Here is a 15,154-nt window from a genome sequence, read left to right as displayed (position 1 = left end):
CTCTTCAAGAAAATTAGAGATACCAAGTGAATATTTTATGCAAAGATAGCCACAATAAAGGACAGAAATGGTATGGATCTAACAGAGGTAGAAGCTATTAAGAAGAGGTGGCAAGAATACACAGAAGAACTATACAAAAAATATCTTCATGACCCAGATAACCACGATGGTGTGATCACTGACCTAGAGCCAGACAGTGGGCCTTAGGAAGCATCACTCTGAACAAAGCTAATGGAGGTGATGGAATTCTAGTTGAGCTATTTCAAATCCTAAAAGATGATGCTATGAAAGTACTGCACTCAATATGTCAGCAAATTTGGAAAACTCAGCAGTGGCCACAGGACTGGAAAATGTCAGTTTTCTTTCCAATCCCAAAGAAAGGCAATGCCAAACAATGTTCAAACTGCCACACAATTGCACTCATCTCACAGGCTAGCAAAGTAATGCTCAAAATTCTCCAGGCCAGGCTTCAACAGTATGTGAACCATGAACTTGTAGATGCTTAAGCTGGATTTAGAAAAGGCAGCAGAACCAGGGACCAAATTGTCAACTTCTGTTGGATCATCAAAAAAGGAAGAGAGTTCCAGAAAAGCATCTACTTCTGCTTTATTGACTATGCCAAAGCCTTTGGCTGCATGGATCACAACAAACTGTGGAAAATTGTTTAAGAGATGGGAATATCAGACAACCTGACCTGCCTCTTGAGAAATCTTATGCAGGTCAGGAAGCAACAGTTAGAACTGGACATGGAACAACAGACTGGCTCCAAATCAGGAAAGGAGTACATCAAGGCTGTATATTGTCACCCTGCTTATTTAACTTCTATGCAGAGTACATCATAAGAAACACTGGGCTGGAAGAAGCACAAGCTGGAATCAAGATTGCCGGGAGAAATATCAATAACCTCAGATATGCAGATGACACCACCCTTATGGCAGATATGCAGATGACACCACCCTTATGGCAGAAAGTGAAGAAGAACTAAAGAGCCTCTTGATGAAAGTGAAAGAGGAGAGTGAAAAAGTTGACTTAAAACTCAACATTCATAAAACTAACATCATGGTATCAGGTCCCATCACTTCATGGCAAATAGATGGAGAAACAGTGGAAACAATGGCAGACTGCTTTTTTGGGCTCCAAAATCACTGCAGATGGTGACTGTAGCCATGAAATTAAAAGATGCTAACTCCTTGGAAGAAAAGTTATGACCAATTTAGACAGCATATTTGAAAGCAGAGACATTACTTTGCTAACAAAGGTCCATCTAGTCAAAGCTATGAGTTTTCCTGTAGTCAGGTATGGATGTGAGTGTTGGACTGTAAAGAAAGCTGAGCACTGAAGAACTGATGTTTTTGAACTGTGATGTTGGAGAAGACTCTTGAGAGTCCCTTGGACTGCAAGGAGATCCAACCACTCAATCCTGAAGGAAATCAGTTTTGAGTATTCATTGGAAGGACTGATGTTGAAGCTGAAACTCCAACACTTTGGCCACTTGATGCAAAGAACTGGTTCATTTGAAAGACCCTGATGCTGGGAAAGATTGAAGACAGGAGGAATAGGGGACATCAGAGGATGAGATGGTTGGATGGCATCACTGACTTGGTGGACATGAATTTGAGTAAGCTTTGGGAGTTGGTGATGGACAGGGAGGCCAGGCGTGCTGCAGTCAATGGGGTCAAAAAGAGTCAGACACGACTGAGTGACTGAACTGAACCGAAGATTTTTCTTTCCATCTCTGCTTACATCCTGTTCGTACACACAATAGAGCCACTGTGGCCGGAGTGATCATCTTTTCCCCACCACCCCAGTCCTGCTGTCTTGCTTTTATGTCCCTTGTGGTTCCCAGCTTCATGTTCTATTCTGTTTCCCAGGACAGTTTGTCCATTTCAGGGGCCTTGGGTCCTGAGAACAATGACCCCTAGGATGCTTAGTGAAGCCCATGAGAAACAATTTGCATTTTCTTCTGGGAAGCCAAGATGGTTTTTGAAAATAAACTCAGACATTCTGTTGGCTGTTGAGATACTGCAGTGGGGCTGTGGCCACTTCAGTAAACCTATGATTAAACTTCATATGTACCTTCCCCTGTGAAGCAGAAGAATCTAGTGTTGACTGCAAGCCTCTGTATTTAATGACTGGGCCCTGTGTCCTTTCCTTGTCAATTTAGTTAGGCAAATGCAGTCTGAGGCCCTATAACAATATCATTACCTAAAGCTGGTCAGAAATGCAAGGTCTCAGGCCACTGAATTTAAGCCCATGTTTATTTGAGACCTGCTGATTATTTCTATTTTCATTAGTGTTCAGACCTGCTGTCCTGACTGATCATGCCCAGTGCAGTTGGGGGGTGGGCAGTGATACGTCCAGGTCCAGGCTCCCAGGACTCACCTGTCAGTGATGCTGACCACGCCCTGCTGAGTGATGACCGCACTGCTCCTGTGATGTCGGGAGGGGCACGGCTCACCCAGGACCCTGTGCTCCCGGGGCGGACAGGACTCCTGACCCAGGTCTGTGCTGAGGATAATGACGTGGCACTGAGCGCCCTCCACCCTGTTCAGCTCTGGCCTCCTGTGCGGGGAAGTGAAGTGGGGAGGGAGGGAGCAGAAGAGAGCACCTGGGTCAGGGTGAGAGGGAGGTCAGGTGCTCCAAGGACCTTCTGCAGGAAGCTCTTAGGTCTCGGTAAAAGCAGAAGGGGGGATGGGCTCAGCTCACCTGCTCCCTGTGTCTGTCCCCTCAGCCAGCTGGTACTCATGGCACCTGCATCTTTGGGTCCCTCTGCTGGGAAGATGCTCTCCACTTGGCACAGCTAGGATTTGTGGCCTCAAATGGCCAATTAGAGACTTGGCCTCTGAGTGCACTGGGGCTCCCTACTCCCAGGGTCCCAGAGAGAGGTAGTCCTGTGGCCAAACTTCCTCTGATACATCTCAGCCCAGAACATGACGGTTAGGAGTGACTCCCTGAAATCATTCTGAACTACTGGGGCCCATTGAGCAAGAAGCAAGACAATTTAGAAGAACCCAGTGGTCCTCCTTGGAAAGGCCTCCCCAGGGCTGCAGCTGTGGCCTTCTGGCCCACAGCTCTTCCTCTGTCTCATCCCGGTGTGTTGGCATGACAAAGGTGATGTGCAGGCCTCTGAGCCTGCTGAATAAGCGCAGCCCTTTCCCAGCCATAAGGCGGCTCTTCTATCAATGCAAATTGAGTAAACATATGTTAAAACAAAATATTTTCATCCTGGGAAGACATCCCGAATCACATTATAAATGTTGTATATGGTTAATAGAAAAATATAGAAAGTTTTATAGTAAAAAGCTGGAGATAGTTGTGTTATGAATATCCTAAGGAAAATGAGGCTCTTATGGCTCCATAATTATTAGACAAAGCAGATTTCAGGGAAAAGGTTTGCATATTATAAAGGGGTGTTTCCAAATGAAAATGTCCAAGCTGGATGATGTGAAAAACTTAAGTTTGTATACAAATTATGAAAACTTAAAATATATGAAGTAAAAACAGTTAAAAGAGATGTAAACATCCAAATCATGATTGTATTATCACGTTTTCCCCAGTACTTGATGAAATAAACCAAAGCATTGTTGTCATGTGTTACATTGCTTCGGAACGTTAGCAGTATGCACCTGCTTGGTGTAGATGCAGCACTACACTCAGCAGCTGAGGAATATAAATTCCCTGAATCAGACACAGCACCAGTGTAGTTATGTGAATAATGTCTGCCTCCAAAAATGAGTACCCAGAAACTCAGAATGTGACCTTACTTGGAAATAGGGTCTTTCCAAGTGAATTAGAAAGATGTCATGCTGGATTAGGTGGGTCCTAAATTCAATAACTGGTGTCCATTGAAGAAGACGAAAAGGCCCAAAGACACAAGGTCAAAGGACATGTAAAGACTGGACAGAAGTTGGAACGATGCAGGAACAGGGGAAGGAACATCAACATTGCCAGGAACCCCCAGGATGAGGCAAGGGAGAATATTTGTCTAAAGTTATCAAGGGCAGCAGACCCTGGTGACAACTTGATTTTGGACATCTATCCTTCAAACTTATGAGAAAACAAATTCCTATGGCTATAAGTCATCCACTTTGTGTTAACTAGTTATGATGACTCTGGCGACTCTCACAGGCAGGCAGTGAGGGAGTCTGCTCTCATCTGGCAAGGTTGGCGAAAACCTTCACTCTCCCATCTCAGGGGTGTATCACCTCTGCAGCTGTATGTCAAAGGGTACTCTGCATGGATCTTTTTCACCTTTCCCAATCCTTCCATGTTCTCCATCACTTATTTCATTTACTTTAAACATGAAAACATATCTGAATTACTTGTAGAATCTTCTTTAGAGAGACATTTATGTTACTTGCTTTTTAGTTGGTTTTTCAATAATGAATATTATGAACATTTTCTCACCTCTAAGTGTATAAAGACATACTTTTCCTAAACCTCATTAATTTCAACATTAATCTTACATAATGGAGCCTCCTTTTCTTCCATCATTATTCCATTTTGTCATCCAGTTACTCTACTCAGTCGTAGAGATAAAAGCCTCCCCTTTCAAGATGTCCTGGTTCCAAGGGACTGTTTGGTCTATAAGGTGCACCAAGGTGTTGTCTAACATGGTGGGCACAGAGGATTGTCCACGCCAATCTCTCTTTTCTGTTCTAGTTCTTCAAAAATCTAAATGGACTACATACATAACATCTATGGGAACAGGAGGTTGATTTTTTTTTTTTTTTTCTTTGCTGTAAATCATTCTGGCCTTTCACTGTTCTTGGTGAGCAATCACATTACATAAATTTATGTTTATACTTATCTGGGCAATTTTCCTCTCAAAAAGATTGTACCAATGGAATGCTATCAGCAATGCATGAGTCTTAGTTTTCAAATGTCCTCATTTTTCTGCATGTGTTAAATCTGTGCTGTTTCGTTTTAATTTGTATTTCCTAGTTGCCGATATGTTCTAGTAACTTTTTCAAAGTATTTCTGGCCATTTGGGTTTTCTTTCTTATTTTCTATTAGATATTTGCTAAAACTTCAGCTTCAATTGTTGCACTAAATGGAATGATTTAGGACATCTCTCTCTTGCTCCTTATTTTTCAAAGTCCTCTACATATTCTTTGACAAGGTGCATCCTCTTTTACATTCAGTTTTTCCCTTGAATTTATAGCATTGATTTTAGAGTCATGAGAGTAGTTAACTCTGGAGTACAAGAAATGGAATTTAGGAAAGCTTCTTTGTCCTGATCTGTGTAGTGGTAAGTTTCAGGAGTGAATGTCACTGTATAATTTTTTAAATATAATTATAAATATAAAATATTAGCATAAATAGAAAGATCTATGTATGCCATTCTGAGACTAGGAAGGTGAATTCTGTGCCTGGAGGTCTGAGTCATCACCTCTAAAGACAATGTAACCCATACCCTTGGTGTGGTGGGGCAGGAACCATGGAAACACGTGATCCAAGTGGAGCCAGAAGATTCACATTAGACCACTGACCTGGCTCCTTGATGAGATGTACTGTTTGTCAGACCTGAGCCACTGAAGAAAAACCTATGCCAGCGACGTCAATCACACCATGTGGAAACTTGCCCACATATTTTAATTATTTCTTAAACAATTCTCTTCTGTGATGGTAGTGAAGGTGGGCTGGAAAGAGGTCAGGTGGAGGCAGGAGTCAATGCTTCTTGAAAGTCAGTGCCTTTCAGTGAATGCTTATCATTGCTTAATGGAAGATGGCAAGGCTCTGCACCTGGGTAGGGTCAAGAGAAATGGTAAAACATACGCGAAAGTCATTAGGGACTTTTTTCTGTGTGTAATTTGGGTCAAGGTGATACAACAAGACAATGTTTATTTTCATTTCTACAAAAAAACTCTTAATGACAACATGTTTTTGTGTGTGTAATACATAAACATATGAGGGGAGAGAGAATAGTATTACTGAGTAAATGTAAATAAATATTATAAAAGCATGTGATGTTTTGAAATTCAAAGAATATAATACAGTACATTAAGAGAATGATGGCAGGAAAAATCCAGGATCGTCTCAATTAATGCAGGTAAAATTTGATAAAAATCAATACTTTTTCATCAGGTATATGAATGTAAGCCATGACATATATATATATGTTTTATATATATGGTTTATATATGAACCATGTGGTTTATATATGAATATAAGCCTTGCTATATAAATATGCCATGTGCTGTGTGCTTATTCACTCAATCATGTCCGGCTTGTAGCCCGCCAGACTCCTCTGTCCTTGGGATTCCCCAGGCAAGAATACTGGAGTGGGTTGCCAAGCCAGTGGGTTGCCAAGATCCAGGGGATCTTCCCAACCCAAGGATCGAACCCAGGTTTTCTGTATTGCAGGTGGATTCTTTACCATCTGCCCCACCAGGGAAGCCCATGATATATGTATGTATGTATGTATGTATATATATATATATATATGTATGTATGTATATGTGATATATATAAGATTTTCCTATAAGATTAGGAACAAAGTAAGGATGCCTGCTCTCCCCACTTCTATTCACTGGAGATCTTGACTACAGCAATTAATCATGAAAAAAGATATCAAAGAGATCCAAATTGATAAAGAATTTAAAATATCTGTTTACATATGATGTTATAATATATATACAAAACCCTAAAAATCCATTAAAAATCTATTAGAAATAGCAAATTGTCAATATACAAAATTAATACATTAAAATCAGCAGCATTACTATGCACTGTCAATGAACTATGTGAAAAGGAATTAATAAAGTGAATTTATTTACAAAAATATCAAAAAAAATTACTAAGGACTCACCCAAAGAGGCAAATGCAAAATTAGAAACCATAGTTGAAAGAAATTACAAGTAATTAAAAAAAATGAAAAATAGCCTATGTGAATGAGTTGGAAGCTGGCAATATCACCCACTGTGATCTAAGAGTCAATGTAATCCTTATTGAAATCACAGCTTTATTTTTTGCATAAAATGAAAAGCACATTTAAAAATTCAAATGGATTCTCAAGAAAGACCAAATAACTAAAACAATCTTGAAGACAAAGTTGGAGGTCTCAGACTTCTAAATCTGAAAATGTATTACAAATCTACAGTAATCAAAACAGTGAGGGACTGACACAAAGACAGACTTGTAGAACAGTGGTGCAGAGCAGAGAGGCCAGAAACGAACCTTTGTCAATATAATCAAATGATTGAAAACAAACGTGCCAAGACATCTCACTGGGGAAAAGACAGCCCTTTCAACAAATGGTTTTGGGAAAATGGCTGTTCAGTCACTTAACCTTGCATCATGAACAAAAACTAACTTAAAATGGATTAAAATCCTGAATGTATGACCCAAGTCTTTTAAACTCCTAAGTAAAGCTTAATGACCTTAAATTTTGCAATGGTTTCTTGGATATGACAACAAAAGAATTTGAAACAAAAGTAAAAATAGATACATGGGACTACATCAAAATTAAAAACGTGTGCATTAAAGACTTAAATAAAAGTGTGGAAAGGCAACCTGTGGGATGGGAAAAGTATTTGCGAATGTTTTGTCTGATAAGAGTATAATATTCAGAATATATAAGGAATTATTACAATTAAACAAACCAGTAACCTAATTTAAAATTTTCATATTATTTAGATTGGTGAATTTTGTTTGTTTTGGATTGTGAATTTTAAATCACATAACTGGGCTCAAACACATCTCTATTAATCAAAATATCCACCTTTACAGTCAACACATTTTTACCCTTGTGAAATAAGTTTACTTTTTTCTGTAGCATAAAAATCCATGCTTTAGGATTCAACAAGATCTTGGAAAGCATTTTCTGTCTCCTGCTGGTTGTGGAAGCATTTTCCTTGCAAAAAGTTGTTGAAATGATTGAAGAATCAGTAGACAATTGGTGAGAAGTCAGGTGAACATGGCAGATGAAGTAAAATTTCATAACCTAATTGGCTCAACTTTTGGAGCATTGATTGTGTGACATGTGGTCAGGCGTTGCCCTGGAGAAGAATTGGGCCCATTCTGTTGACCAGTGTTGGTTGTAGGCATTGCAGTTTTCAGTGTATCTCATCAGTTTGCTGAGCATACTTCTCAGATATAATGACTTTGCTGGGATTCAGAAAGCTTTAGTAGATCAGATGGGCAGCAAACCACCAAACAGTGGTCATGACTTTTTTTTGGTGCAAGTTTGGCTTTGAAAGTGCTTTGGAGCTCTTCTTGGTTGAACCACTAAGCCAATTGTCGCTGGTTGTTGTATAAAATCCATATTTCATCACATATCACAATCTTTTTTCAGAATTTATTTATTTTTAGTTGCAGGATAATTGCTTTACAGTATTGTGTTGGTTTCTACCAAACATCCACATGAATCAGCCATAGATTTACCCATGTCCCCTCCCCCTTGAACATCCCTCCCACCTTCCTCCTCCTCCTCATCCCACCCTTCTAGTGAGAGGGTAACAAGCAGGAAGTCTAGGGGTTCCCAAGAGGAGGAAACAAATTACAAGTGTCAGACTTTTTTCCCTTCTCTGTACAAAATTAGAAGGAGGTTTCTGTGGTGACCCAAGGACTAAAGGGCAGATAAGACCAAGGAGGGATGCAGGAATGGAAAAACCACACCCTTATCATCCTTCTCTCCCCCATTTTGTAACTATTAAAACAGATTTCAGGTCCTTCTGAGCAGTATAACCTGTCTCCCCTCCTACCCCACACAGGGAGAAGGTATTTGCCTTACTCTTCCTTCCACCCAGTATATGTGCCTCACCCAATCAGCAAATGGCCCACAAGACCCCCTATCCCACTCCCTGCACCCTGGGGATAAAAGTGGATTAAGGACTCCTGTTCAACGTTGATTCTCCCTTGAGCTGGACAACTGTTCTAACAGCATCTTCCATTCTAATAAACTTTATTTCCCTCTCATTCTGTCTCATGTCTGGAAATCCTTTTCCAGCCCTCTCCCAGATGACGGCATTTTTGGTGGCCCTTATGGGGACTTCCTTGGTGGCTCAGAGGGTTAAGCGTCTGCCTGCAATTTGGGAGACTCGAATTCGATCCGTGGGTGGGAAAGATCCCCTGGAGAAGGAAATGGCAACCCACTCCAGTATTCTTGCTTGGGGAATCCCATGGATGGAGGAGCCTGGTAGGCTACAGTCCACGGGGTCGCAAAGAGTCAGACACAACTGAGTGACTTCACTTTCACGTCATGGGGACTTGGGGTCTCTTCCCCACCTCCTCACTTCTCCTTTCTCATAGGGACCCTCTGTGAACAGGCAAGTGCTGTGGAAGCAACTGAGGGACTCTGATCTGTGTCACCCTCTGGTTTGTTCCAAAGGCCCTGCTGCTCAAAGCACCTCAGTAGTTGCCACCCGAATGGTGAGGGTCTCTCCTTTTCCTTCTTTCTAACTGAGGACTAAGCCAACCAATATTGTGTGGGCATGGGTCAGGCACTTAAAAGCCATTAGGGTTCCTGCCACATGAAGACTCCCATATGAGGATAAGGGGGACATGTAACTGATCAGGCCACAAGGGCATCCACCCCCAGCAAGACAACTTCTGATCACCTTGTCAGGCACATAGTGGTTGGAGCAAAGCAGAGGCCATTGTCCCCTGGCCACAGCCTCCCCGATAGGATTGTGAGGTGTATTCCTCAGCCTTCTTCCCTGTCACTTTCACTTTTTTCCCTTTCAGTCCAGATTGATTTATAGGAGCCTCGGTGTTGCCTGTGAGCCATCCCAAGAGTGCCTTCCGCGTTTCAGGGAATCACCAACTGGTGTCACCTGGTTGCTCCTGGGAAGCTCTATCTTTCTCTGCCCGGGTCACATGGTGCCTTAGCCGCGTGGTTCTCAGGGGTCAGCTCTCACTGTCAGACGTGACTGTTGGGACGGTCGGCCATCTTTGTGCCGTTAGTCGCACGGAGAGCTCACTGGGGCAAAAGGGACGCCTTTCTGTCAGCCGGTGACTCTCAGTACCCCATTCCGTGGCAGGTAGGCTGTGTGTGTTCTGGTGCCTCCTGGGAGCCTCTCTCAGACTCACCCCTTGGACACATTCTCAGAAACTGGAACATTTTCACACTGCAAAAGGCCTAGACCAATACAAACTAGGGGACCCCCAAAAATGGCCTCTGAATGGCACACTAGCTTTTGCCAAAAGCAGGGGAAGGACTTAGGATTTCCTTACATTCAGTCCTTCACGGCCCTCAGTCAGAATCCGGATTTGAGGGACTCATGCCTCATGTGTCTTTCTGTTGCCTCCCTGTTTCCTATCCCCCTTTGTCTCTCTCCATCAGATTTCCTAGATGACCCCTACTCGACCTTTCATATCCACATGATCTCTAGGAAAGGATCCTGAGGTTCCCTTTGGTTCAGGTCTTTCTCCAATATTCAAAAAGTCTGAAGGATCAAAATCTTTCCTAACTTTCTAAAGAATCCCTGTCTAACTATGTTGATCTCTCAGGTGGGGATTGAACCAAGCTTCCCCCACTCCTGAACATCCTAGAGAATTCCCTTCTAACTACTCCTGTCTCTCAGGGTGGGGAAGGACCAAGCTTCCCCGACTCCTGCAAATTCCCTGAACCCTTCAGATTCTTCTAATGGGAAGAATCATCTGATGGGAAGGATGTCCCTCCCTTCTCACCAGAGGGACAATCTAAGATTTTTATCAGCTAATCTGCCCCTGATATTAGAGTCAATTTGAGCACTATTTGGTCTATAATTTGGGTATAAAACTATGACTGCAGGAAGGAAAGATGACTTTTTGACACAGGATGGCCATGATATTCCTTAGACTCCAGAGAAAACTGGTTAAAATAAAATTTTTTTCTTGGAAACTGCAAAACCGGTTCTTCTTGCATATGCAATTAAAAACAAACAGCTTGCTAAAAAGCCTGCCTAGAGAAAAGCTTGACTCTTTCCATGTCCCTGAAATACACAGCACACTTTGCTTGAGACCTCAGCCTTGGGCAAATTAGAACTTCAAGCAAAAAAAAAAAAAGAAGGGGGGGATCAAAGAGACATTTTAAATCTCAAGTGGAAAACTATGAGATATCTGTCTGTCTGTTTGGATTTATGTATGTCTCAGTCAGTCAGTTCAGTTGTTCAGTTGTGTCTGACTCTTTGCAGCTCCGTGGACTGCAGCACACCAGGCCTCACTGTCCATCACCAACTCCCAGAGCTTACTCAAACTCATGTCCATTGAGTCAGTGATGTCATCCAACCATTTCACCCTCTGTCTTCCCCTTCTCCTTCTATCTTCAATCTTTCCCAACATCAGGGTCTTTTCCAGTGAGTCAGTTCTTCTCATTAGGTGGCCAAAGTATTGGAGTTTCAGCTTTAGCAACAGTGCTTCCAATGAATATTGAGGACTGATCTCCTTTAGGATGGACTGGTTGGATCTCCTTGAGTCTCCAAGGGACTCTCAAGAGTCTTCTCCAACACCACAGTTCAAAAACGTAGATTCTTCAGTGCTCAGCTTTCATTATAGTCCAACTCTCACATCCATACATGACTACTGGAAAAACCGTAGCTTTGACTAAATGGACCTTTGTTGGCAAAGTAATGTCTCTGCTTTTTAATATGCTGTCTAGGTTGGTTATAACTTTTCTTCCAAGGAGTTATCATTTTTTAATTTCATGGCTGCAATCACCATCTACAGTGATTTTAGAATAAAAAAAAAAAAAAAAAAGCAATGTCTGCCACTGTTTCCCCATCTATTTTCCATGAAGTAATGGGACCAGATGCTATGATCTTAGTTTTCTGAATGTTGAGCTTTAAGCCAACTTTTTCACTCTCTTCTTTCACTTTCATCAAGAGGCTCTTTAGGTCTTCTTCACTTTCTGCCATAAGGGTGGTGTCATCTGCATATCTGAGGTTATTGATATTTCTCCCGGCAATCTTGATTCCCACTTGTGCTTCCTCCAGCCCAGCGTTTCTCATGATGTACTCTGCATATAAGTTAAATAAGCAGGGTGACAATATACAGCCTTGACGTACTCCTTTTCCTCTTTGGAACCAGTCTGTTGTTCCATTTCCAGTTCTAACTGTTGCTTCCTGACCTGCATATGGGTTTCTCAAGAGGCAGGTCAGGTGGTCTGGGATTCCCATCTCTTGAAGAATTTTTCAGTTTGTTGTGATCCACACAGTCAAAGGCTTTGGGGTAGTCAATAAAACAGAAGTAGATGCTTTTCTGGAACTCTCTCACTTTTTCAATGATCCAATGGATGTTGGCAATTTGATCTCTGGTTCCTCTGCCTTTTCTAAATCCAGCTTGAACATCTGTAAGTTCACGGTTCACGTATTGTTGAAGCCTGGCTTGGAGAATTCTGAGCATTACTTTGCTAGTGTGTAAGATGAGTGCAATTGTGTGTCAGCTTGAACATTCTTTGCCATTGCCCTTCTTCGGGATTGGAATGAAAACTGACATTTTCCAGTCCTGTGGCCACTGCTGAGTTTTCCAAATTTGCTGGCATATTGAGTGCAGCACGTTCACACCATTGTCTTTTAAGATTTGAAATAGCTCAACTGGAATTCCATCACCTCCACTAGTTTTGTTCTTTGTGACGTTTCCTAAGACCCACTTGACTTCGCATGCCAGGACGTCTGGCTCTAGGTGAGTGATCACACCATCGTGGTCATCTGGGTCGTGAAGATCTTTTTTTTTTAATAGTTCTTCTGTGTATTCTTGCCACCTCTTCTTATCTTCTGCTTCTGTTAGGTCCCTACCATTTCTGTCCTTTATTGAGCCCATCTTTGCATGAAATATTCCCTTGATATCTCTAATTTTCTTGAAGAGATCTCTAGTCTTTTCCATTCTGTTGTTTTCCTCTATGTCTCAGTGTGTGTCTTTTGTTTATTTCTTTGATAATATTGCTGAAGTTGTCAATGAGTTCTAATTTAATTGACCTAAAGAAAAGTAAGCACTTGCAAATCAGACAATTCTAAATGCAAGAGAAACTAACCTAAATAAATTTCAGATTCACATGAACTGGGAAATATTCAATTTTGAATATCTAGTATTAATATTCATTTGCTAATCTGATATAGACATGTCTAAGAGTCATTAGCATTAAGCATAATATGTTCATTGTGCCTAGGTTTATCATAACTTAGATATTGTTATATTGTTATATCTGTTACAAGTTTGTCAGCAAGGAAAGTACCTCAAGTGAAGAAACTTAAAAAAGAAATACAAATGAGATATGAGCTTTTAGATAAATTCTATTAAGAATAATTATGCTTTAGAAATGTCTGTCTAGGGGGCCCGGTCCTAAAAGATGTTGTGGCCTATGTTGAAGTGTGGTCAGCCAATGGGACAGAAACAAGACCTTTAGCAGTCAACTTGTGGATATGGGGGCAAAGGTTTCAAAAACTTTTAACAAACAAGTAACTCATGTCGTGTTCAAAGACGGGTACCAGAGCACCTGGGAAAAAGCACAGAAGAGAGGTGTGAAGCTCGTCTCAGTGCTCTGGGTTGAAAACGCAAGTGTATGCAGCCCAAAGATTTTATTCCCAAGACACCAGAAAATGATAAAAGACTGCAAAAGAAATTTGAGAAAATGGCTAAAGAGCTGCAGCAGCAGAAAACCACTCTGGGTACCAATGTTCCTGTCCTCTTATTTGAATCTAATGGCTCGTTGGTGCACAGTCCAACAGGTAAAGTCTACAGGGGCCACCACAGTGCAATGAAGAAGAGGCTGCAGGAGATGAAGGAGAAACGGGAAAACCTTTCCCCCACCTCCTCCCAGATGATTGAACAGTCTGATGATAACACTGTGAACTCTCTGCGTGAAGCATCTTTGAACCTTTCACATGATACTTTGTGTTCAGTCAACTCTTCTGCCGGTGGTCTGCCCATGTCTGCTGACGATTCTTGTGGAGGCTCTGCAAGTGGGACCCGGGAGAGGAAGCGGGGCGAGTTCATTACTGAGAGGGAAAGTGATCTGTGTGCTGCGTCGCCGGTGTTGCAGACAGGCCGTGGCGGCCCCTCAGCAGCTCCCAGTCCCCTGGGTCTCTGGACTCCTCCCAGATCCACCAGAAGTCCTCCCAAGGCAGAGACCCCCCCAGCAGAGCAGGGCTGCGGGTGGGGTTGTCACCCCCGTCTCAAAGCCATCGCGGCCGGCAGTCCAGGGGCTGTCTGACGGGAAGAAGCGTTTGTCTCCTGTGTCCTCTGCTGCAAAAGGCCGCCCCGAGGGCCGTGTACAAGCCATGGGCTCCTCCGTCAAGAGAAGGAAGACCCCAGAGAACTGGCCAGCCTCAGAGGAGGGGCGGAAGAGGAGGCGGTCCCTCAGGCCGCGCCCTGCAGCCTGCCTGCGGCTGTGGGAGGCGGAGAGCGGCCTGTGCTCTGTGTGGAGGCCCGCTGTCAAGAGTCTGGCCCTCGAGGAGTCCTCATACGATGATTACTTTTCTCCTGACAATCTCAAGGAGAGGGTCTCGGAGGGGCTTCTTGGGGAGCAGCTGCCCTCCAGCCCCTCTCCGCTCCAAGGCCAGAGGAGCCTTTCCAAGACCGAGAGGACCAGCCTCCTGGACAGGGCTGACCTCTCCCTCATCGGCAGAGGCCCCAAACCCGCCGTCGGCACCTGCTCCACGGCGAAGCCCGGCCCCTGCCTGGAGAGGCCTGCGCTCCCCGGGGCAGACGCGGGGCTGGGCGGCGGGACCTCTGGGGGCATGCCTGCTGCTGACGGGACTCCCGGGCCCTGTGCCCAGGCCGAGGCCCAGGGCGGGGGCGATGCCCGCCCCGCTGGGGGTGACGCTCCGCACGCCCCCAGTGAACTTGTCCCCCGGACGGGACCACAGGGAGAGCCCAGCCCTCTGAAAGGAAGCAGGGAGGAGAGGAAAGAATGCACTGACACCCAGAGCATGAAGAAAGAAGGCACGCCTCCCGAAACGACGGAGTCTGCTGAAGCGCACAGTGAGGGTGAACTGAACGCTGTAGGTGACTGTGCTGAGGAAGGATCAATGGAGAGGGAAGCGCCAGCCCAAGGAAGTAGAGAAAGTATGTGAGCCTCCTTTCACAGGTCTCTGCGCTCTGAGAATGTGCAACAGGGCGTCCGTCTGCCACACCTAACAGCTTTTTCATAAGCAAAATATTTCTTTTTTCCCTTTTTAAAAAATCTTTGAAGAACGTATGTTTGATATTTACAATGGTAAATTCATTATTCCTG

At 43.3% G+C, this 15,154-nt stretch overlaps 1 pseudogene; it reads left to right on the top strand.

Annotated features, from left to right (window-relative positions):
• Nucleotides 1-2,321: 2,321 nt before the first annotated feature.
• LOC133040016 (microcephalin-like) lies at nt 2,322-14,993 on the top strand (annotated as a pseudogene).
• Nucleotides 14,994-15,154: the final 161 nt, after the last annotated feature.

This window comes from Dama dama, chromosome 20 (assembly GCF_033118175.1).
Source record: "Dama dama isolate Ldn47 chromosome 20, ASM3311817v1, whole genome shotgun sequence".
Taxonomy (NCBI): Eukaryota; Metazoa; Chordata; class Mammalia; order Artiodactyla; family Cervidae; genus Dama; species Dama dama.
This window is presented reverse-complemented; position numbering and strand designations above follow the sequence as displayed.